Source organism: Cornus florida, unplaced genomic scaffold, assembly GCF_030987335.1.
Source record: "Cornus florida cultivar Cherokee Brave unplaced genomic scaffold, ASM3098733v1 CherokeeBrave_3.0.0_Hap2_Chr06, whole genome shotgun sequence".
NCBI classification, from domain to species: Eukaryota; Viridiplantae; Streptophyta; class Magnoliopsida; order Cornales; family Cornaceae; genus Cornus; species Cornus florida.
In genome coordinates, this window is record NW_026775576.1 from 6,895,267 (window position 1) to 6,922,328 (window position 27,062).

Sequence of the window (27,062 nt, forward strand, 5' to 3'; positions counted from 1 at the left end):
TCCAGATCTGCGAGTTGTTTTCGGTATCAAGATGATTTTTTTTGTAAAAACACGAAGAAGAAACCCCCCCTAAAATCACGTTTTCTACCCAAATCACGAACAAAAAGAGAAAAGAAACACTATGAAGTACCCAGAATGCCCCTAGATCAGGAAAGGGCAAGAAGTTAAAAAAAAGCTGCTATAGCATAGCAGAAAAACCAAACTTTGCACGGGATTTCCAGTACCAAGATGACATTTTATGGAAAAATACAAAAAAGAAACCCCCACTAAAATCATGTTTTCTAAGTGACCATGTTAAGAACGGAATTATTTCCCGAAGGAAAACCCTAAAGTGCCCTAAAATCATATTATGCAACAAAACTTCAAAATGAGTTCATAGGAAGCTCAAAACACAAACGATAAGGTTTTGCCCGGAAATGACCATGCACGCAAACGTAACTTACCTATTTGGATATGCTACAATCGTCCATGACTTAAAAATACCACCGATACAAAATCCGACCCCCCAACGGGTAAAAAGGCAAAAATGGAACTTGGAATGAAAACTCGGAATCAAAAAATACAAAACGGGGTCAAATGACCGTTTGGCCCTTCGCCAAACTTCAAACATGATTTATAAGACCCTATCAAAGAATGAAAACGGAATTCCTACCCCCGATGCAACCATGGTGAGACAATGACTTGGCATTTTTCAATATTTTTCTAATATTTCAAGAAGTTAGAAGTTACAAAAAATTCAATATACATGTCAATGGCCTCCGGCCTCATCTCATACATGTTGAATACATTGAAAGGAGTGCACTTAAGTGCACATTACATACATGGAATCAAATTTACACATTTTGACATATAAAGCTATAAATGGCATTTCAAGCCAACATTTACATGAAATGAGAACTTCAAGTTTACAAATCATCCAAGCATGATGTGAATCCCAAATCTTGATCCCGATACCTGAAAAATGTCCCCATTACGTGGGTAAGTAACATAAAGTTACTCGTAGGAGATAAGCATGCATCGATCTAGCATTTTACAATTCTATCACCTTAAGGTGAACACATGTTAAAAGGGCTCATGCCACCTAACGTCTATGTCAAAATGAGACTCAGGAATCATCCTAAGCTACTCATGCAATTGAAATGAACAACAACATACAAGTATACATGCTCAAGTACACTAAATTGTATTAAAATATGATACACGACATACAAGCATACATTTCCAAGTATACTAAACCATATTAAGACAAGTCATGCAATGTCTAAGCATATATACACAAATATACATTTTATATGGAAATCTCGTAAATCAAGTATACGAATACAAGTATACTAAGCTAAAAGAGATACGCCTAAAACAAGTATACACGGCACAAGCATACTAAATGAAATCTAAACTCACAGAACAAGCATACAAGTTCAAGTACACTATATGAGATCTAAATGCACAAAACAAGTATAAAGTTTCAAGTATACTAAGTAAGATTCAAATATCCAAAGCAAGCATTAATTCTCAAGCTACAAGTAATCCATGATTAACAACTTGAAATTGAATGCGAAATCAAAGTAGAAAGACTAGGACATGTGGTCACTAGACCAAGCAAGTGTTTTAAGGTAATTACGACCCACAAGGCACTACCTAGTGCGCACATGCATAAGTTATTCCGGGCAATTACGACCCATAAGGTACTACCTAGTGCGCACTTATGACTTAGAAGACTCTTGTCTCCGTACTAGAGCCAAACCCTAACCATCACGTGAAATATGTCCTTACAAGCTTTCCAGAATCAATAAGTCCAAAACTTATACAAAAATCAACAAGTTAGACCAAACTTATACCAAATCCACTAATGCATAAAGCTATCTTCCATGCACAAATAAGGTTGAATCCACATAAACCAGGTCCAAGAATTCAAGTTTAGATAGCATATGACATGTTAAGCTTCCAATATGTAATTTATATACCAAAACAAGAATATTTTACAACAATTGAATCACATTACCATCCTAAGCCACAAGTACTAAATAAGATTCAATTTAGTAACAAGCTTTCAAGGTAAACAATTATAGTATTCTAATAAGCTATATACCTACACAAGATATATTTAAACAAGTGTGATGACCCTGGTTTTTAGGCCAGCGTGTCCTGTGATGAACCGTAAGAATGATCCGATAACGGATCCAAATGCGGAAGCGAAAACGGAAAACAAGACTCTAAGAAGTCAAAGTGACTTTCCATGAGGTCGTGGAACTTAACAAGAACTGATGCAGAAGCAAAAGATTGAAAATATGACAAATAAGCCCCCAGGGGAAAAATTGTCATTTCTGAAAACTGTAGATTCAGGTGCCACTGAGCACACCGCTGGAAGGACAACGAAAAACTAATCAATATGGACTCAAGAATCGCATTATTCGGAGTCCGGACGAAGGAGAAACGGCATGACAACGAAAAATGGGCACTTAAAGCTTTAAGGGCAAACTAGTAATTATTTAGAAATATCCGGGTGTAACCGAGCATACCGTTGGATAGATGACGAAAAATTAATCAAGTTCAAAAAAAAAAATCACTTGAATCGGAGTCCGGACGAAGGAGAAAAGCCCAAAAGAAGAATTGACGTCGCGGCGGCCTGACGAGGGGCCATGATAGCCCCATGCGCACGCCCATGCGCGCTCCCATGCACGCCGCGGGCACGCCGGGTGCACACATGGCTGGCAGCAGCCCATAAAGCTGCTGTGTGGGCTTTTTTTTCAGAAAAATCCGGAACAGAGGCTGAATTTGGAGGCCTAGATGAACTTTTTTGCAAAAACACAAAGAAGAAACCCCCCTCAAAATTGAGTTTTCTATATGACTTGCAAGAGAATTCAGGAAAAACTTAATGTAAAATGCCCAAAATGCCCTTCCAAGAAATCTGGTCCAGAGGGTCGAAAAAGCTGCTAAATTGAAAAACTGAGAGCTGAACTTCGTAAGCAACTTCCGATGCCAAGACGACATTTTCTGGAAAAACACGAAAAAGAAACCGCCCCTAAAATCATGTTTTCTATTCAACCATGTTAAAAGAAGGAAATAAAACTGAATGGAAAAGTCTAGAATGCCCCTCGATCAGAATATGCAACAAAAACGCAAGATGAAATCGTAGGAGGCTCAAAACACAAACTATGAGGTTTTGCCCGGAAACGACTATGCACGCAAACGTAACTTACCTATTTAGACATGCTACAATGGTCCATGGCTTAAAAATATAGCCGATACAAAATCCGACCCCCCAACGGGCAAAAAGGCAAAAATGGACTTGGAATGGAAAACATGGAATCCAAAAATGTAAAATGGAGTCAAATGACCATTTGGCCCTTGGCCACACTTCATACAAGATTTATAAGACCCTATAAAAGAATCAAAATGGAATTCCCACACCTGATGCAACCATGGTGAAGCAATGACTTGCGAGTTTTCAAGGTTTTCATAACATTTCATGCAGTTAAAAAGTTGCATAGAATACAATACACATGTCATTGGCCTCCGGTCTCATCTCATACATATCAATTACATTGAAAGGAGTGTACTTAAGTACACATTACATACATGGAAACAAATATACATATTTTGACATATAAGTCTACAAAATGACATTTCATGCTAACATTTGCATGAAATGGAAACTTGAAAGCTACACGACATCCAAGGAATGCTAGGCGTCACGAACCAAGTCTTCGTACCTGAAATATGCCCCAGTATCGTAGGGGTGAGTAACGTAAAGCTACTCGTAGGAGATGAGCATGCATCGACCTAGCATTTTACAAATTTATCACCTTAAGGTGAAACATGTTAAAGAGGCTCATGCCACCTAACGTCTACGTCCAAGTGAGACTCGGGGAGCATCCTAAGCTACCTTAGAGTCTAAGCAACAAGAATCATGATATACATACATGTATGAAACGAATCATGGTTGGAATAATCCAAAGAACACGACAAGAAGAATGCTTGAGCATAGATTAACATGAATTGCATTTTCAATACAATTGAACTAGGTCTAGAGTAATACATACAACATGACAAAAGCATATTTGAATAAAAGTTAACAAGAATCATATTATCCATGCAATTCAACAACAAAAGAGCATGTTATACAATGCAACAAGGTTTAAGTTCTCAAAGCCATCAACTTAGAATCTAAAGCACAAAATAACAGTAGTGGTTCATGCCACCTAACGTCTATGTTATAAATGAATCAATAGGATCAATCCTAAGCTTTATTAGAACGTCAAAACACGATTTTCAATATCGATGCAACATTGGAACTTCCAATACAACGCATAAAGCACAATTTCGCAAAGTTAACATCTTGTAACTTAAAATGAAACGACAGATAAAAAACAACAAGTTACAACATCATCTAGTTATCAACTTGAAAATGAAATGCAAAGTTAAACAAAGTGGATACTCGGACGTCACGCCGGATCAGACCGACAACATAGTTACTTTAGGGTTACTAGCCTATGGGTAACCTCCCTATGTGCGCACTAGACTATATAGAGGGACTATCCCCCGTACTAGAACCACGTCCTAGCCATAGTCAAATAACGACATCCCCAAGTTTCCAAAATCAACAAGTTGTGCAACAACGCATATATCAACAGGAATATGCAAGATAATCAACTATCTATTAAGCACAACCAAATTTGGAAACCTATACAATACATGCTCTAAATTCACAACTAATATGATATGATGAATGTCGAATCTTCAGTGTACGATTCGTTACACGCTATGCATGAAAGATGTTAAATACGAAGTGTGCAAATCATTATACAAGGCAACAATATATTCAATAAGGAAAACATATTCTCATGAGTATAAACATAGCAACTATGCTATCCAATGCTCGAAACATAACCAAATGAATATACAACAAGTCCATGTCTAGGATTTTGATATAGAAACGACTTTCAAACACAATTAAATCCATGGCTCAATTCGATAGAATTTAATTAAATAAAAATAATTAAATTCCCTAGATTCTAATTCAATTCCAAATAACCTCAAATTAATACATATTAAGGATCATGGCATGGTCATCACCTATATCCATTCTAAAACTCAATTAGGTTATTGGAACAACAAGTAGAACTCTAATTAAATCATGCTAATTTAATTACCAAGGTTCTGAAGCAACTTCAAATGGTCCACAATTAATATATACTAGTAAACAAGTCATGGCCAATACAAATATCAAGTCGGAATTCAAATAGAGTGAATAGTACACTCGGGGTAAATTAATTAATTAAATTAATTAATAATTACTAATTTTCAAAACACCTCCAATTGCTTTCAAATTCAACTATGTTGGAGAGCATGCTAAGGCCTAATTTAACATGCTAACACATATCGATTTCAAGCTAGTTAAGGCCATGTGAATTAATCTTTCACCTAAGATAAATATTAAATAAAATCTTTAATACTTATTCAAATATTCCAATTTTAATACACGACAATGAGCATATCAAGGGGCAATATAAAATCACGCTACATGTTTAAACCAAGTTATGAGCAATCGGGAAAATTAGATCCCGTACAAGAAAAATAAATAATAAAATCTCTAAATTTTATATTTAATCATGCAAACAAGTAGTATAAGCATCACAAGCATGCTATATAACAAGAATTTAAACCTAGAACATCTCCTACCTCAATTTGAGATGAAAATCCCAAAGGCCCACCAAAATAAAAGTGCTCCAAATTCTACGATACCGAGAGGTTTTGTCGGGGACAACACCGTAAACAAGAATCCGCAAGAAGCTCCATGAAAATCTCAACTTGACTACAAACCCGAACTCGAAAAATTGTCGGAAATGGATTCTAATAAGGGCAAAAGGTAGAGCACGTCGAGGAAAGTAATAAATGATAAGGCTGAAGGATTTCTACCAAGGAAATCAAGTGGAAGAGAAGAAAGAGTGAAGGCAGCCCCTTGGGCTCCCATGGCTTCCAGCCAAGAGGAGAAGAAGGCCTGAAAATCTGATTTTAAAAATTAGGGCAACCAATTTATAGAAATCTCAAAAAGTGCCCCGAAAGGGCCCCGCCGGGTTCGAAAAAGTGGATTTTGAGCAAACGCGCTCAAACGGAAAAACTCCATGAACAAAAAAGATTCAAAATAAGAAAATATGAACAACGAAAGAAATAGCGTCAAAAACTGAGTCCCGAGCAAAAAGTTATGCCCCGAACAAGTTCAGCGGCAACCGGGTCCAAAAACTCTGAAATTGGAGAAAAACGACCAGAACGGAATTCTATGAATTTACAAGTCAACAAAAAGTAAAAATGAATCCCGTACGAGGATCCAGGCTCCAGACAAGACATTTTGCAATAACTTTCATTAATTGCACATGGCCCTTACAAAAAGGGTTAACTGTGAAATTGTCCCGGAATGAAAATATCTTCCAAAAGGTATTTTCTTAGATGCCCCTGAAATAAAATATCTTCAAAAGATATTTACGAAAAACACCCCAAGAAATGAAAAAGATTCTAAAGAATTGTACATCCATGCCTCTATGGACACCGAGAGCAACTAGAGTACTTTCTTGCAAAAGTGAAGATACGTATTTCTAGGAAACCACTCAAGATGAAGACACGTGAAGTCAAAAACTAACTCCGAGCACGAAAAGTGAGGTTGTGCCAAAAACTGACAAACGGAGATAAGACGAAATAGGGAAAATGATAGAATAGGGAAAAGACGAAATGGTGCATAGTGTCCGAAAAACGAAAAATGTGAAAATGACTCGGTCCTCAAAGGAAGTTGTCAATCCACGGAAAAGAGTCTCAAGAACCAATTCCGAGCCCTCGAGATGACACTTAGCGACACGAAACAGAGCTCAGAAAAGAAAATTAAACGAAAAAAATTCATTCGTAAAATTTCAGGAAAAAGGAAAGGAAGGCAAATGACCGGTTTGTTACAACAAGCTTTACAAGTCAATGATATTCTATATCATGCTAAGTCCAATTACCATTTTAAGAGGCCCCAAGTACTAATTCTACATCCAATTAGTAATATGCTCACAAGGTAATTAATTTCAATACATTAAAATGGATTTTTAACCTAACATGAAAAGTCTCTTGATTTCATGTTATATTATACCTAAAATCAATTTAGGTGACTACAACACTTAAAAATAAAATTAATTAAACTAATTAATTAATTTTTTCTAGATTTCAAACATATCTAAATGTCCTCAATTTAATATATGTTAAAGAACTCACCAAGGCCTACTTTAATATCACATTACAAGTTGATTCTATGCTTGATACAACTAGGTGAATTAAACTTTCACAAAAGATAAATATTAAATAAAATTTGCAATTCTTATTCAAATATTCCCAAATTAATATATATCAACCACCATACCAAGGCCTAAATTTCTTGCATGCCACAATTTAATTCTAAGTTGCTTAGCATCATGAGAATTAAATCTTAAACAAAGAAAATAATTAAATTAAATTCTATAACTTGAACAAGGCATGCTCACAAGTTATATATGCTCATATAACAATCAATACAACATTAATATAACCCTGAAACATCCCCTACCTCAATTTAAGATAAAATCTCAAAAGCCCACCGAAAAAAAAATGCTTCGAATCCGACGATACCGAAGGGTTTTGTTGGGGACAACATGATCTACATGAACCCACAAGAAGCCACATCAAAATCACAACTTGACTTCAAACCCGAACTCAAAATTTGGCCAAAAACGGGTTCTAATAAGGGGGAAAGATGCGCGTGGTCGAGACAAACACAAAACGCGAAGGCACTTCGACTTTTTAACAAAGGGAAGAAAGTTCAAATGAAAGAAGAAGGGTGGCAGCCCCCTTGGGCTGCCATAGCAGGTTATAGTCGTGCATGGAGAGGGGAGAAGATGACTTTTTAATTTTAAGTCCCCCTATTTATAGAAAATCTCAAAAAGTGCCCCGAACAAAACCCGCCGGGTTCGAAAAAGTGAAATTTGAGCAGATGTGCTCAATGGCAAAACTCCGTGAACGAAAAAGATTCAAAATGAGAAAATATGAATAATGGACGAAACGGCATTAAAAACCGAGTCCTGAGCAAAGAGTTATGCTCCGAACAAGTTCGGCGGCAATTGGGGCCAGAAACCCTGAAACTGGAGAAAAATGACCAGAAGGAAATTCTATGAGTGCATGACTCAACGAAATGTGAAAATGAATTTCGTACGAGGATACAGGCTCCAGATAAGGTATTTTGCAATAACTTTCGTTAATTGCATAATGGCCCCTCCAAAAAGTGAAAACTGCACAACTGCCAAGAATGAAAATATCTTCCAAAAATATTTTCTTAAAAACCCTGAAACAAAATATATTTACGAAAAACACCCCAAGAAAATAAAAAGATCTGAAAAACTGTGCATCCATGCCCCTATGGACACCGAGAGCAACCAGAGTACTTTCTTGCAAAAGTGAATATACGTATTTCGTGGAAACCACTTAGAATGAAGATACGTGCAATCAAAAACCAACTCCGAACACAAGGAGTGAGGTTATGCCAACAAAGTGACAAACGGGGAAAAGACAAAATAGGGAAAAGGACGAAAAGTGACTAGTGTCGAAAAATGAAAAATGTGGAAATGACTCGGTCCTCAAAGGAAGTTGTCAATCCAAGGGAAAGAGTCTCAGAAACCATTTCCGAGCACTCGAGACGACACTAAGTGACGAGAAACTGAACTCAGAAAAGAAATTTCAACGAAAAAAATTCATCCATAAAATTCTGAGGAAAAAAGAAAGGAAGGAAATGACCGGGTCATTACAACCTACCCTCCTTAAAGAGATTTCGTCCTCGAAATCAAGAACATTCCTAGAAGAACCAAAGAAGGACCGTACACAAGGTCACACGAAAGACCAGATCATAAAGTACCTAAGGACAACTCCAAAGGTCTCAAAATCAACGAAGAGACACGAAACCGCGAATAGTGAGACACCTCTCCAACGAATTGACATACTAACCCAATGTCAACCACCCAAAAGAGATCAAGGCATCTACACAACTAAACAAGGAACACAACCAGAAGCAACATGGCAGCATGAATACTGACTAGAACCTGCCCACAACGTACCCAAGGTGTGGTAGCATCCACAGTGTCAAGTGCCCACCCACACTCACATTACTAGCTAGGTAATGCAAGGTAGCATCGACGGCAACTAGTACTCGCCCACACACAACCTGTATGGTAGCATGACAGTATAAAGCCCTAATTCGTCACCAGCCCCCAACAAGCTTACTCGTGAAACCTATTAATACAAATGACATCAATGTCAAACAATCATTACCAAAAGCACCACGGAAACTTGGCATTCTGTGAGAGTTGCGATATGGTCCAAAATGTCCAGCCAAACCATTCTGGCCAATCCAAAACTCTGACAACAATGTCATAGGCACCGCTACACTTAAGGCCTTAAATCCTCAATACGTGAAAAATGGACAACCTCAAGTCTCAAAACACCGTTGTCAACCACATCAGTCACGAATCTAAAGCCTGACAAGTCTATGCCTTCAAGCCAATGGATCGGACTTTACAAATCAAATAACATCATCATCGCCCTAGTGACAACGACTCCCAATAAAACAATGCACCCAAAATCCTCCACGTCATGCTAAAGCTGACCTACTACAAGGCTACGCCTAAGAATCAAGACATCAGATCAAGCTCACACACACAATCCCGACAACCAAGGTTATACAACCCCAAGTACAGTACAGGAATAATAAAAGAAATGAACTAATTAGGCAATTAGTCATGAAACATATATATATCTATACAAGTATACATTCACAAGTATACTAAGAAATATCAAAATGGAAATACAATATATGTATATGCACAAATATCACTCTACAAGTATACTAATCAGTACTAAATCCATGGTAGACAAGTATATGGCTCAAGTATACTAAACCAAAATGAAATGAAATAAGCAACGTACAAGCATACTAGGTACAAGTATACTAAACGTAATGAAAATCCATGCACCAAACAACTAAACACATAGTGTACAAGGGCAATTAAGTATGTTACCTATCACATAGGGGTCAAGCATCAGAGACACGCTACACATCACCTATGACGCTAGCATAACAAGCAGATATAGTAAATGAAAACACATCACCTATATCATCACATAACTACCAAATAGTCACATCCCCTAACATATTTCTAAGGCATGCACAAAACAACAAGGTATATAAACATGTAGGAATGACTATGAAAATAACAATCCCGCAAAATCACAAGCAATAAGGGATGAAATGCCTCTCAGAAGAATAAACTCACTAAAGTGAATCCCAAAACCCGGATGAGTCCAATCCCTCACAGTAAGGAAGTGAATCATCTCCTAGAATGAACACTAAGGTTCCCGAAACAAAGAGTCTACAAGTCTTTCCCAAGACTGGCTCAAACACAAGGTGGAATCCTAACGCCACACAAGATAAAACCACCACTCTAAGAAGAAAGGGCACGGGAACCTTGCCGTTAAGGCCTACGAAGACAAAACTTCCAATCCCCAAAGAAGGACTTGAATCAATCCGACTCATTGCCCCATAACGCTAGAAACAAGACCTCAATGACGTCACCACATCAAGGTCACCACGAAACCCCAAGAGATGATGCCCTAGCATCAGTCTCAACCAACCATGCTGGAACAACCCACAATGCATAAACAAGACATAAAAGAAAGTAGTTGTCACGTAACACAACAATGGACAATGTACTCACACAAGTAGAAAAGAAACACATAAGGCATGTCAATGTAAGCATCATACGATCATGCTAAGAATAACAAATACATGCAATACGCCAAGGCAAATAAGCATTACCATCATGCAAAGCATATAAGCGTGAATCAACATGCTAAAACAGACAAACACATACAATATGCTGAGACCTACAAGTATATACAATGTACTAAGACAGACTAGCACATACAATATACTAAAGCAAGCAACCATATATATCATGCTGAGACATTTAACGAAACTTCTAAACATACGTCCACATAAGCACGTAAACATGTGATCACATTCAACATGTTATCAAAAGCAATTAAACACATAGAGCATGGCAACACAAGCATGATATGCACCCAAAACCCATCGTCCTAAGGTTTTCGAACCTAGGAGCTCTGATACCACCTGTGACGACCCTTGTTTTTTCAACCCAATGTGTCCTCTGATGAACCATAGTTTGACCCAATAACGGATCCGAAATGCGGAAGCAAAAATAGAAAACAAGACTCTAAGAAGTCCATGGAACTTCATGAGAACTGATGCGGAAGCAAAGATCGAAAATATGACAAATAAGCCCCCAGGGGCAAAATAGTCATTTTTGAAAACTATGGACTCGAATGCTACTGAGCAAACTGCTGGAAGGACAACGAAAAACTAATCAAATTAGACCCAAGAATCACTTGATTAGGAGTCCGGATGTAGAAGATATGAAACTCCAAAGTTTCATAAAAATCACATTTTTGGGTTTGAAATCAATGCAGCAAGGGTACTTCGCAAAGGGTAAAATTTTCTTTTTAGACAAAATTGGATGCAACTGAGCATACAATTAGATAGACCAGGAAAAATTAATGAATCTAGACTCAAGAATCACTTGATTCGGAGTCCGGACGAAGAAGATATGAAATGTCAAAGTTTCATAAAAACCAACTTTTGGGTTTAGAATCAGTGCAGCAAGGGTACTTTACAAGGGGTAAAATGGTCTTTTTAGATAGAATTGGAGGAAACCGTGCATACCGTTGTATAGACCAGCAAAAACTAATAAGCTTAGACTCAAAAATCACTTGAAGCCCGGATGCTGAAGATTTGAAGCCTCAAAGTTTCAAAAAATTAGACTTTCTGGGTTTCAAGTATGAGCAGGGCCTGCACACATTTTCCGAATTCAAATGGGATTTTGAGGGCTTAAATGACATTTTTTGGCAAAAAGTTGGGAAGAACCCCCCCCCCCCCCCCAAAAAAAAATCATGTTTTCTACATGACCATGTCAATATAAGATTTTATTTTACAAGTGAAATACCTGAAATGCCCCTTAGATCAACACTTTTTCCGGAAAAACCTAGAACGACCTGATTTTCCAGATCTGCGAGTTGTTTTCGGCATCAAGATGATTTTTTTTGTAAAAACGCGAAGAAGAAACCCCTCCTAAAATTACATTTTCTACCCGGATAAGGAATAAAAATGAAAAAGAAACACTATGAAGTACCCAGAATGCCCCTAGATCAGGAAAGGGCAAGAAGTTAAAAAAACTGCTATAGCATAGCAGAAAAACCGAACTTTGCAAGGGATTTCTAGTACCAAGACGACATTTTTCGGAAAAACACAAAGAAGAAAACCCCCCTAAAATCACGTTTTCTATGTGACCATGTCAAGAACGGAATTTATTTCCCGAAGAAAAACCCCAAAGTGCCCTAAAATCAGATTATGCAACAAAACTTCAAAATGAGTTTATAGGAAGCTCAAAACACAAACGATAAGGTTTTGCCCATAAATGACCATGCACACAAACGTAACTTACCTATTTAGACGTGCTACAATGGTCCATGACTTAAAAATACCACCGATACAAAATCCGACCCCCCAACGGGCAAAAAGGCAAAAATGGAACTTGGAATGAAAACTCAGAATCCAAAAATACAAAACGGGGTCAAATAACCATTTGACCCTTGGACACACTTCAACGATGATTTATAAGACCCTATGAAAGAATGAAAACGGAATTCCCACACCCGATGCAACCATGGTGAGACAATGATTTGGCATTTTTTAATATTTTTCTAATACTTCAAGAAGTTAGAAGTTACAAAAAATTCAATATACATGTCAATGGCCTCCGGCCTTATCTCATACATGTTGAATACATTAAAAGGAGTGCACTTAAGTACACATTACATACATGGAATCAAATTTACACATTTTGACATATAAAGCTATAAATGGCGTTTCAAGCCAACATTTATATGAAATGAGAACTTCAAGTCTACAAATCATCCAAGCTTGATGTGAATCTCAAAACTTGATCCCGGTACCTGAAAAATGTCCCTACTATGTGGGTGAGTAACATAAAGCTACTCGTAGGAGATGAGCATGCATCGACCTAGCATTTTACAATTATATCACCTTAAGGTGAACACATGTTAAAAAAGCTCATGCCACCTAACGTCTATGTCAAAATGAGACTCAGGGATCATCCTAAGCTACTCATGCAATTGAAATGAACAACGACATACAAGTATACATGCTCAAGTACACTAAATCGTATTAAAACATGATACACGACATACAAGCATACATTTCCAAGTATACTAAACCATATTAAGACAAGTCATGCAATGTCTAAGCGTAAGTACACAAGTATACATTTTATATGGAAATCTCGTAAATCAAGTATACGAACACAAGTATACTAAGCTAAAAGAGATACACCTAAAACAAGTATACACAGCACAAGCATACTAAATGAAATCTAAACTTACAGAGCAAGCATACAAGTTCAAGTACACTATATGAGATCTAAATGCACAAAACAAGTATACAGTTTCAAGTATACTAAGTAAGATTCAAATATCCAAAGCAAGCATTAATTCTCAAGCTACAAGTAATCCATGATTAACAACTTGAAATTGAATGCGAAATCAAAGTAGAAAGACTAAGACATGTGGTCACTAGATCAAGCAAGTGTTTCCAGGTAATTACGACCCACAAGGCACTACCTAGTGCGTACATGCATAAGTTATTCCGGGCAATTACGACCCACAAGGTACTACCTAGTGCGCACTTATGACTTAGAAGACTCTTGTCTCCGTACTAGAGCCAAACCCTAGCCATCACGTGAAATATGTCCTTACAAGCTTTTCAGAATCAATAAGTCCAAAACTTATACAAAAATCAATAAGTTAGACCAAACTTATTCCAAATCCACTAATGCATAAAGCCATCTTCCATGCACAAATAAGGTTGAATCCACATAAACTATGTCCTAGAATTCAAGTCTAGATAGCATATGACATGTTAAGCCTCCAATATGCAATTTATACAGCAAAACAAGAATATTTTACAACAAATGAATCACATTACCATCCAAAACCACAAGTACTAAATAAGCTTCAATTTAGTAACAAGCTTTCAAAGTAAACAATTATAATATTCTAACAAGCTATATACCTACACAAGATATGTTTAAACAAGCTTTACAAGTCAATGATATTCTATATCATGCTAAGTCCAATTACCATTTTAAGAGGCCTCAAGTACTAATTCTACATCGAATTAGTAATATGCTCACAAGGTAATTAATTTCACTACATTAAAAGGGATTTTCAACCTAACATGAAAAGTCTCTAGATTTCATATTAATCCCAAATAAACTCAAATTAATATATGTTAAAGGACATAGCATAGTCTTCACATATCTTATACCCAAAATCAATTTAAGTGACTACAACACTTAAAAATAAAATTAATTAAGCTAATTAATTAATTTTTTCTAGATTTTCAGACATATCTAAATGTCCTCAATTTAATACATGTTAAAGAACTCATCAAGGCCTACTTTAATATCACATTACAAGTTAATTCCATGCTAATATATATCAACCACCATACCAAGGCCTAAATTTTTAGCATGCCACAATTTAATTCTAAGTTGCCTAGCATCATGAGAATTAAATCTTAAACAAAGAAAATAATTAAATTAAATTCTATAACTTGAACAAGGCATGCTCACAAGTTGTATATGCTCATATAACAATCAATACAACATTAATATAACCCTAAAACATCCCCTACCTCAATTTGAGATAAAAATCTCAAAAGCCCACCGAAAAAAAAAGTGCTCCGAATCCGACGATATCGAAGGGTTTTGTCGGGGACAACACGATCTACATGAACCCACAAGAAGCCCCATCAAAATCACAACTTGACTTCAAACCCGAACTCAAAATTTGGCCAAAAACGGGTTCTAATAAGGGGGAAAGATGCGCGTGGTCGAGACAAACACAAAATGCGAAGGCACTTCGACTTTTTAACAAAGGGAAGAAGGTTCAAATGAAAGAAGAAGGGTGGCAGCCCCCTTGGGCTGCCATAGCAGGTTCTGGTCGTGCATGGAGAGGGGAGAAGATGACTTTTTAATTTTAAGTCCCCCTATTTATAGAAAATCTCAAAAAGTGCCCCGAACTGGCCTTGCCGAGTCCGAAAAAGTGAAATTTGAGCAGACGCACTCAAATGGCAAAACTCCGTGAACAAAAAAGATTCAAAATGAGAAAATATGAACAATAGAAGAAACAGCGTTAAAATTCGAGTCCCGAGCAAAGAGTTATGCCCCGAACAAGTTCGGCGGTAACTGGGGCCAAAAACCCTGAATCTGGAGAAAAATGACCAGAAGGAAATTCTATGAGTACATGACTCAACGAAATGTGAAAATAAATTTCATATGAGGATCCAGGCTCCAGACGAGGTATTTTGCAATAACTTTCATTAATTGCACAATGGCCCCTCCAAAAAGTGAAAACTGCACAACTACCCCAGAATGAAAATATCTTCCGAAAGTATTTTCTTAAAAACCCCTAAAACAAAATATGTTCAAAAGAAATTTACGAAAAACACCCCAAGAAAAGAAAAAAATTCTGAAAAACTGTGCATCCATGCCTCTATGGACACCGAGAACAACCAAAGTACTTTCTTGCAAAAGTGAATATACGTATTTTGTGGAAACCACTTAAAATGAAGATACGTGAAGTCAAAAATCAACTCCAAACACAAGGAGTGAGGTTATGCCAACAAAGTGACAAACGGGAAAAGACAAAATAGGGAAAAGGACGAAAAGTGAATAGTGTCGAAAAACGAAAAATGTGGAAATGATTCGGTCCTCAAAGGAAGTTGTCAATCCAAAGGAAAGAGTCTCAGAAGCCATTTTTGAGCACTCGAGACGACACTAAGCGACGAGAAACTGAACTCAGAAAAGAAATTTCAACGAAAAAAATTCATCCATAAAATTATGAGGAAAAAGAAAAGGAAGGAAATGATTGGGTCATTACATTTACCCACTGTGCAGTACTTTTTCAAGAACTCTTGTTGCAATATGTCCCATGCAGATATAGAATTTGGTGGAAGGGTTTGCAACCAAGTTTTTGCTTTGTTCTTGTGAGAGAATTGGAAAAGTCACATCCTAAATGAATCATTGGTAATAATGGTCAACTTGGTAGTCAAACATAATTCTAAAAATACATCCAAGTGTGCATAAGGATCCTCTGTTGCAAACCCATGGAAGGTAGGAAGCATTTGGATCATAATAGGCTTAATCTCAAAATGGGTTACATCAACATCCGGAAATACAAAGCACGAATGGGAAGTATATGTAGTAGGAATAAAATGATCCCTCAATTGTGGTTGTGAAGGAACAGGTGGCACCCATTCTCCATTACCATAACCATTAGCTGGTCCATCATGATTATCAGCCATGTTATTAGAGGAATTTCATATTGTATTCAAATGTTTTTTAAGTTTTCTTAATTGACTAAGAGTTCTCTCTATTTCAGTATCATGCACTAAAGGTTTCGATTGAGTATGGCGAGTTAACATACACTAATTCCTCTAATCCTAATAGTGACAAAAATTAAATTTTCCAAGTAAAAGAAAGCAGCAAAAACTCACAGAAGGTTTAATAAACCGAAGCTTTTTATCCCTTAAGCATCTTTATTCTCACTGCTAATTTCCTGCACCTGAAAAGAAAAAGAATTAAGGTGAGATATCAGAAAGTTTGAAAACTGGTAAATCAAAAATAAAACTAATTAAAAACTAAACTAATAAACAAATCTCCTCGGTAACAACGCCAAAAATTGTTGTGTTGTGTCAATTATAAATAACCACTCGTAATAATACGAATCTTTGTAGGATAGCACTACAGAGAAGGTGTCGAACCCACAGGGAGACGAGTTATTATGTTCTGCTTTTAATTAATCTCTATTGGTTTATAGGTAACTGGTTGAATTGATTGATTGGTTGTCATGATTATAAACTAAAACTAACTAAAATTAAACTAGAGTAATCAGAGAGAGAAAGGTCTTAGGGCTTTGACTTCACCACAATCTTTATACTATGGTTAACTGTTTCAATTCTAGGGATTTAACAAATTATATTTCAAATGAATTGAACTCAATAACATTCGTTCAATTCGGGTTTTAAAGAAAGATGTTTTATAAAATGCAGTTAATTATAACCTATTTGCAATTAGCATAGACTATCCACCTACCTATTCCAACTATTTTAACTAATTTGTAAACAATCCATCTTTCCTAAGCATAGACTATAAAAACATTCTTTTATTAAAAAACATTGGAACACCATTACATGACCTCTATTCTTATGTCCGGCAGGGCTCCACCAAATACCATCCAATAAGAATAGGTTGAGAATAGAAAAAGAATAGTTATATTTAAGACAAGGTAATAACAATTTGAAAACTACTTAAAGCATTAAATCTAATTGAGTTGTCTCAATTACTCATAGTCATGTAATAAAAAACAAAATATATATTAAAAATATCCCAGAGTTAAAACAATCAAACCATAGTACTAGATTGGGTTACATCAGTGCCCTAAGAGAAGAATTAGCTACTCATGACAATACCGAATATCATCTTTGTTGTAGTCGTCTCCATCGTTACGGATGACACTTCTCTTCTCAGGATCTTCACCTTCTAAGGTTATGGAAACCCTAACAGCTACCACCATAGTATCAGCCTTTTGAATAATATGAGAAAAAGGAACTTCTTCTATCAAGACCTGTGCTTTATTTTATAAAAGAAAACGAAGGTCTGGTGGGCTTTTAGGTCTTTTGGCCCATCTGGAATGAGATTCAACTTTAAAAAGAATAATCTCATAATTTAAATCTGACTGTCATGGAAGGCTCAAGCTTTAGGAAGTAGAGCTCGAGCTTTAAGGTTCGGGCTTCTGCTTTGGGAACAAGGCTCGAGCTTCATTGAGTTATTGCTCGAACTTCAAGGAATGGTGCTCGATCTTTACTTTTACACTTAGCCAAATTTCTTCAACTATTTTCCAAAGCATCTTTTCCTTCAACACTTAAAATATTTTGGGATTCATCTTTTTTGACATTACTCGATCCAAGCTTCATGGGCTCGAGCTCTAGGTACCAAGCTCGAACTTTGGGTACACAAGGCCCGAGCTTTGGATGATGATGCTCGATCCTTGAGGTCTAGTACGAGGCCCTGGGAGATTGGTTCTTCCATTAAATTAACTCTTCAAATTCTGACATATTGTGCTCAAGCTTTAGGGCCAAGGCTTGAGCACCATGTGGTTAGGCTCAAGCACCCCTGAGTAAGGCTCGAGCTCTAAAGGTACAAGGCTCGAGCTTCAATGCCTAGTTGATTTTTCTTCTTTTTCTTACAGGGCTTGAGCCTCAGGACTTGGGCTCGAGCTTTGGTTCCTAAATTCTTCCAAATTTCACCATTTAAGCTCTCGTCTTGCTCTGAATGACCGGCAACGACTCTGTAAGTTTCGATATCAGTCTTTTCATCATAAAGTCCCGGTTTTAACCGTTGCTTTGAGAAAGTACCTATAAACACACATTAAACATAAATCAATCTAACAATGGATAGAAGTATTACTTTAGGCCTTAACATACGTATATTTAGGGGCTCTGACTTGTATACGCCAAAATAATATAGTGAATGTGCGGTTCAAGAAAAGCCTTTTAGGTCAAGTTTAAATTTATAAAAACCACTACCACCACTACTACTAACGTAGCAAGAGTGAGTAGGGATCGTCCCAAAAGATTATACGTGTTGGAATTTAACTTCGACTCTAATGTACCAAATGATTGCAAAGAGAGAGATTGGTTGATTAAACTAAAATGCAAAGAAATTAAAATGCAATTCAAATAAACTAAGTTAAGATAGGGATTTAAGAGATAAGAAGTGAGGTTTTGAGGTGCATTAGAATCGCTACCAAGCTCGTTCACCAAACCATATACTTTCAACTAATTTGGGGAAAACCTTCTTGTAAACAAAATGCGACTACCAATTGCAATATTAAGCATGGACCATCAAATTAAAGAATGAATTGTCTACCTAACCATAAACTAAGTGTAGCACAACCCATCAATTTTAAGCATGACCCATTAAATTATTAACAATTGTAGCACACATCAATCTAGAGAATTATGAAATTTGAAATTATAAGCTATGGAATATCAAATCAAGTATAGATTGTCTACCTACCTACAAACATGAATTAAATTGTAGAACAACCCATCAAGCATAAGAATAATCGGTCAAATTAATTGACAAACCCATCTAATAAAAACCATGTCTAACCATCACTAGATTCTCAATCAACCACACATAGACATGCAATTAATATAGAAAAACTAGTGTAGAGATCAATTCCCAAATAATCACACATAAGACAACATGTAATCACAAAGAAAATCAATAGGAAGAATTAAATCATATGAATCATGTGAGACATAATTCCCAATTTAATCACACATAGACATGTAAATAAACTAGAAAATTAATAGGAAAAATTAAACCATAGAAATCATAGAAATACACCAAGATTCATGAACACAAATCACAAGATATTATTCCCCAAAAAGTAAGAAAAAGATAGAGGTTTAGATTACAAACTTGGGGCTTATCCAAGTCCCAATGAGAAGTCTAGCCAATCATGGAGGAGGTGGGTGTGATCTTGGAACCCTTAAGGGCAAGCTCCAAACATGGCTCCATCTTCTTCTTTGAAGCTCTAGAGAGAGAGTGTGTGTGGATCTAGAGATGGGTTCTTGAGATGTGCCTCCACTTCCTTCTTTTCTTCTAACCCTAATCTCTAACTTTCTAAAGAGAGAAAGTAACGAAAATATAGAAATTACAATGAAATATATGAATTTCCCTACAAAAATGGTTCAATCTCTCATATATACAAGGCTTTGAGAGCCCAAAAATGTGAGAACTCGACCCTAGAATCTCCCCTTTCAAGCACAGCCCGAGTTGGGTCGAAATGAGCTTTTGATCTGCTTTTTAATTACTTCCGCGAACAGTTCAACCGATCTCACTTTTCTTCAATCGATCTGGATTCGATCGATCTCACTTTTCTTCGATCGATCTGGGTTTAATCGATCTCACTTTTCTATGATCGATCTCACTTTTCTGCGATAGATCTCACTTGGCAATTTTCAGCATCAGCCTCAATTTTGCCTCAGATTCTCACCAAGACTTAGTTTGACTCCAAAAAGGCCTTAAGAAGCCATTTTTAGCCCGTTTTAACTTTATTGACCTGAAATAAACAAAAACACAAATAAGTACTAAAACAGGAAAATAAGATAGAATAAGGTCCTGGAATACTCAAGCTTAAGGGGTTTAAATGCACACTTTTCAGCGCTCATCAGGCTCGAATATGCAATATTTAGCGCTCATCAATTGACAGACAGTAGCTATGGCAAGGATAGAGATGTTAATGTCGTGTCCATCTATAGTCGTATGCATCAACTAACGGTCATCCTCGTCCATCTAGTGGTGCTCGAAAAACAAAGCAACCAATCAGGGATAGATTACAGTGTCTGCCGGAGTCATAATAGCATCGATGCCCCTACGGGTGAGCTCATTATAAGACCACTGTGTTTACTCCAACCCGATAAATAAATCTCGGTCAAATTTGAATTCTGGCTCCAATTTCCTGCCGGAGAAAAAGAGAGAAGGTACTTCTTTGATAATGAGACCTTGTGCCTCCATGAAAGATGGCTCTAAAGATGTAGATGCAGTAGCCTTAGACAAAGATGATAACTCCTCCGCTAGAGATGAAGGAGGTTGTGTTGGCTCTGGCTAAGTGCTTTCGGGTCTTTTACTTATGCTGCATCTACAAAAGCAACAAGTATAAATTAGTGCACAGGTATAAAGTAGGTAAGCATCAGATAAGAAAACACAAAGCATGCCTAAATCAAGTAGAAGCTAAAAATAGACATATAGGATCATGCTTGTGCAAGAAGTGATCAAGAAAGCTTCAAGAATATTGTTCAACATGCTTCAACATGACATAATAAATCATGGAACAATAAGCAATCTTAGGTATGCAAAATAATGCAATGATAGCATAGAGGACAGAAAAGTCACTTTTGGAAACATTTGAGAAAAAATGGGATCAAAAGGATAAGTGTAGGATGTGATGTGCATAAAGGATGCAACGTGCATTCACAAACCTAAAACTTAAGAAGATTCTGTAATTTCATGGCAAGTAGACCCTAGGATGACATCGTATCAATTCTTAAGCAAGAATGTCTACAAATTCAACATTTAAGACCAATGGAGCAAGAAAGATAACATGGAGAATACAATTATAGTAACTGTCTACCTAGAACTCAAGAAGCATGTATATCATGAAATAAAGACTAAATGAATTGCACGGTTGCAAAACACTTCAATCCTAGGCATTTATTGGTAAACAAGTTCAAAAATGAATCCTGGACATGGTATGCAACTACATTGCATGTATCTGAATAATACACAAAGTCAAACTCTAGTCAAAGAAATATCCCGTACTCCATTTCAACAAAATCAACATCCTATGATCACTAATGGCTCATGAGCCCCTCTAAGCAATAAATAAGAAGAAAATTGATCGTTTATGTCTCGCAATGCCCTTGAAAGTTTAAATGAAGCAAAGAATGACCAAAGACTGAAAATAACAAGAAACTTACCATTTTTGAATCAAAATCATGACCGGCAAATAACCTCGATCTCAAGCTCTTACTAACTTTCAAGAGATGGATCACTAGTATATAATCAAGCAAATGGCATTTTATAACAACTTTACAATATAAGACAAGATATTCCCAAACTTACTTCAAATTGCATTTGAAAATTCAAGTTATGCTCTTAAATAGTTACTAAGGCCAAAGAACAGCAACGACCTCCCAAACTTGAATTTTGAACTCCAAACATTATATCCCTCCCCCAAACTTATTCAAAGATCAATGCCAAAAAGGTTTATTCAAAGGATGCACACAAACTTTCAAAACCATCAATGTGACAAAAATGTGTGCAAAATGTGTATAAACAAGCAACTAGTTGCAATTTATTTCAAAATACACACAATTATTCAAAGAAGATCACATTAACAAGTTTTAACCTTATCAAGCAACATTGGAACATTTGACTTCAACAAGTTGGGTTTGGAATGGCAATTCAACACATTTTCAAGAGAAGTTCAAAATCATAACAATTTGGGGTCAAAAAATATCAAACTTATGCCCTAGCATGGCAAGAATCAAGAATTGAGAACAAATAAGTTCAATAGCACTTAGCACATGCATTTGGATAGAAAGAAAACAAATGGAACAAGTTTCATCTCATTTAAGGGCATTTTGGTCAACTTTGGGAATTTTTAACACTCTTGGGGTAAAGTTGGAATTTTTGAAAACGTTGAGGTCCAAACATTCAAATGCATTATGGATAAGCATCGTAACAAGAATCATGCATTAAATAGTCAACAAAGGAAGGAATTACGCAACTCGACTTCTCATTTTCAAAATAAAGTTCAGAAATTCCTTTTTACATTTTGGAAACCAACAACTGTGATCACAAAGACATTTTAAGCAATCAAGAATCAATTTGCCAAACAATACATCTTAACATGAGCAAAAATCAATTTAAGATAAAAAAAGCTATCAAAAAGTTCCATTTGAAATCACATTTATGCAATTTAAACACGACTTTGCATTTTAATTTTCAAAAGCACAAGTTTCAAATCAAGACATGCATTTCATACTCAATACAAATGAAACAAGTTAGGAAGCATGCTCATAAGTATTCAAATTCATTATGCCATTGCAACTTTAAGATTTTCAAGGAATTTTCAAGTTCAAAAAGCTTTATTGGAATTCATTTCTTTCAAAATCATTTTTTGCATTCAAGCTTCCATTTCAATTTACAAAGCAACATTCTCATTTAGTACATTTAAATTCCAAATCCATTCAAGTTAGAATCACAACAACTTTCCAAATTTTATTTTTCTTTTTCAATCAATTCAATTCCAACATCTAACTTTAAAACTCTTTTTCAATTTCCTTTTCAATTCAAGTTCACACAAATACACCAAGTGCCATTTAGAGAATGTAAAATCAAAACACAAGTTTAATTTTTTCAAAAATCCGACATGGGTTCCCCTTAAAATGTGCATTCCATGAAAATTTTCAAGAAATGCACACATATAAGCAATCAATCGAACTTTCAAACATTCAGAAAGATCCAATTTAAGGTCTCAACTCCATTCAACACAAGAAAAAGGGACACCGCCCACAATCACAAATCCACATTAAATTTTTGCCCATTCTCCTTATATACTATAAGTTATTCCCATACTCCAGTAATCTACAAACTTTAATGTTGTCTCAATCCTGCATTCAACAAGGTACCCATCTTCAACATCATAGTGAATAATTCCAAAGCAAAAGTTCACAGTCCCATAGTGAAGTATTATAGTGTAAGAATCCCACAGTTCCATTCCAATCCAAATTTTTGTTTTTTTATTTTATTTTATTTTTGAATTTTTTTTTCTTTGATTTTCAATTTTTGATTTCCATGATTGAACATAAAAATATATACAAACATATATTCAGAAAGAAAATAAAACTAAAATGGAAATATGCAAAAATAAAATAAAAACTAAAATAAAAAATAAAATAAAAATGAAAATTAAATTAAAAGAAAATGAATTTCTACATGCCCGATTCGGAAATGAGAAGTGGAGATGGAAATGGAGAGATTTAGGATGAAATCAAGGATTTCGGCCTAACCATGGCCAGAAGTGATGACTGAAGTCTCGTTGGAGACTCGCCGAAAATTGCAAAGGGATGCCGGAGTCAAATCAAGTTCTCCTTGGCCTAAATCAGCTGGAGAAAAGAAGTATAGTATAATCCAAAGGAGATTAGAGCGAGGAAAGAGAAAACGAGTTTGGCCGAATGGCCAAAGCTTCTCGCAGGATAAAATAGAGGACGGCGGCTACCTTGGGATTTTGGGTCTCATTGGAAAAGAGGGACAAAGGGGGCTTGGTGCTCGCTGGAGTTGGGAGAGGGAGTTTGAGATTGAGGGAAAATGAGAGATTAAGAGATTGAGAGGTTGAGAGGGTTTGATACGAGGAGAGAGAAAAGAGGGGAGGCTGATGGTTTAGAGAGAGAAAAAGAAAAAGAAAAGAAAGAAAAAAAGAAAGGGAAAAAAAAGGGAAAAAAAAGGGAAAAGGAGGAGAGAGAAAAAAAAAATAGGGTTTGGGGAAGGCCAACGGCCAAAGTAGTTTTCTCAGAATTTGAAAAGACGTAATCTCGATTCATCGAAGGGGTCTTTGATCGATCGAACATTTACTTCAATCGATCCAAATGGACTTTGATCGATTGAATGGAAGATGAAAAGTTGGATTTTCAGAGCTTCGATCGATCCAAATAGACTTCGATCGATCGAAGTGGTAAGATCCTGAGAGCAATTTCTAAGGCAAAATAGGCCTCTGCAGAGTTCGATCGATTGAGAAGGGGTCTTCGATCGATTGAAAATGACACTGATAGTGCAGGAAATGTAATAAGCTGCCCAGAAACATGAATGATCAACTCAAAACATATCTAGATGACGCAGGAAAGAACAAAAAAAGAAATGAGGGAGGAATAGGGTTAAAAAACCTTATGAAGGACTAGTCTTTAACGTTTCTAGCAAGACGTTGGGCTCTTTTAGCCCGAGTCAAAGATCTTGTTAAGCATCCCCTTCTCAATGGGGTGAATTGGATTTTGAATCCCACCCAACAAATCATTCCCTAAAGAAATTATTGGATTTGATTCAAGTGCATTAGATGGCTTTTGATCAACGAAACTTTTGGGCTTCCATGCTCTTTCAACATTGCAATTTAAGACAATATCTTTTGAAAACTCTTTCAAAGGCAAACCATTTAATTTTTCAACACAAAGAGAGGACTCATTATTTTCAATTTCACTTTCAAAACATTTTTCCACAACACAAATGTCTTCATGTTTGTCCATAGCATTGGGGGTTGGATTAAAAATATTCAACTTCACCTTTATGTGGCCAAAAAAGATCTTCATTATCCCCGTCCTACAATTGATGTTGGCATTAGCGGTAGCCAAGAAAGGACGGCCAAGGATAACGGGTATTTGGCTCTTAGGATTGGGAACCAATTCCATGTTAATGACAACAAAATCAACAGGAAAGAAGAACTTGTCAACCTTAATCAAAACATCTTCAACAAAACCCCAGGCTTTTTAATGGATCAGTCGGCTAGTTACAAAACTACCGACATTGGTTTCAAGTTGCCTAAGCCTAATTGGACATATACCGAATAGGAAAGAAGATTTACGCTCGCTCCTAAATGCAAAAGAGCCCAATTGATAAGATGGTCACCTATAGTGCAAGAAGTGGTGGGTGAATCGGGGTCTTTGAATTTAGGAAGAGTGTTGTGTTGCAAAATAGAGCTCACTTGTTTGGTGAGGACAACCTTATTAGGTGCTTGTCTTTTGTTCCTTCTCTTTAGAGTGCATAGTGTTAACCTTAAAGATTTCATCCAATGACAATCTAGATGTTTTGATGACAACAAACCATTAATGGTGTTTAAGGACTAATGTTCACATTAAGTATTATAGATAATTTACATTCAAAAAAGAACCTCAATGAAGCTATAGAGATCATTCCAAGTATTCCATTATTCAAGATCACATCAAGAAAAATAATGGATACAAAGAAGACTTGAAGTTGCAAGAAGCCAAATGCAAAGTCCATCCAAAGATAGTTTGGACTACAACGAGGAAGAAAGCAACTCAAAGAAAGGATAAAAGCAAGGATACCTCAAAGCCTAAAGATCATGGACAAAGCTTCAAGAAAGGGGTAGATAGAATGGTGAGTGTTTAGGATTCAATGTCAAAGTATTTATGAATCCATTTGAAACTCATCTCTATAGGACCATGCATGTCATCATTCATAAGTTCCTATGACCATTAGCAATAGACTATGCACTTCATTCACATATATAATAGACATATGAAGTCATTGCTAAAGAATGAGTTAGTTCAAGCTTGCTTAAGCTTTGAAAGAACTCATTACTTGTGCTAGAAATGTAAGACCATGCACATCAATTACATGATTCACTTTGGTCTCTAGAAAGTAAATGCTAAGGCTTAGAACATATTTGCTCATCTATAAAGCCTTCATTACAATGACTTGGTAACGGACTTTAGGACCCAATATCCGCCTGATGAAAAACTGTCTCTTTGGCTAAGTGTGAAAAATGAATTTTTGAAATAATGATTATTTCAAAATAATTTTTCCTGGTAATAATTTTTTATACTTCAAATAGCCTAAACTGATTTTATGGGATTTTTTCATCCATTCTACAATGGTCTACATACGGATTCATTTTTACCAAAACTGTCAAAAATCCAAATTTGTACTAAAACTAAATTTCTACATTTTGATTTAGTTGGATTTCAATTTTCTAGTATTTTTTATTGAATCCAAATGGGGGCTACTTCCTTATTTACATTGTAAACTTAAAGTAAATGGACATATAAATACTGTAAAGACATTTACTTAGTTGAACTGTCTGACACACTATCCCTAAAATCTAATGACCATTTAACCGATTAGGAATTTTCATCTAACCGTTTAAATGAGCTAAACAGAAAGCAACATGGTCAAATCCACCTTATAACCGGTTAGGAAGTTTCATCTAACCGTTTAGATGAAACAAAACAGAAAACTTGATCTTTTTATCCGCACCTTGTAACCGGTTAGAAGAATTGTTCTAACCGTTTAGATCAACATAGAAAACATTGTATCTACCTTCTCGTAACCGGTTAGGAGAACTCAAGTAACCGTTTACATGTACTTAAACAGAATACGATTTTTTCTTAGCCAATGATGTAACCGGTTAAAAGAAGCTATATAACCGGTTAGATGTGCTTTAACAGAATGAAACTTTTCTTGGCCATTGATGTAACCGGTTAGGATGAA

At 36.1% G+C, this 27,062-nt stretch overlaps 1 long non-coding RNA gene across 7 annotated transcripts in view; it reads right to left on the bottom strand.

Moving 5' to 3' along the window:
* Nucleotides 1-760: 760 nt before the first annotated feature.
* The window catches only part of LOC132311082 (uncharacterized), a 45,374-nt gene continuing 19,072 nt past the window's right edge, over nucleotides 761-27,062 (bottom strand). For 5 of the 7 annotated variants that reach the window (XR_009482821.1, XR_009482817.1, XR_009482822.1 and 2 more), the window contains 2 exons: nucleotides 20,436-20,919; nucleotides 19,582-20,340 (listed from right to left, as the gene is read on the bottom strand). This is a non-coding gene — a long non-coding RNA (uncharacterized LOC132311082). Of the gene's footprint in view, nucleotides 955-3,698; nucleotides 3,714-16,702; nucleotides 16,771-19,581; nucleotides 20,341-20,435; nucleotides 20,920-27,062 lie in introns of those variants that run through there. The other 2 variants (XR_009482824.1, XR_009482825.1) reach the window with 2 other exon arrangements.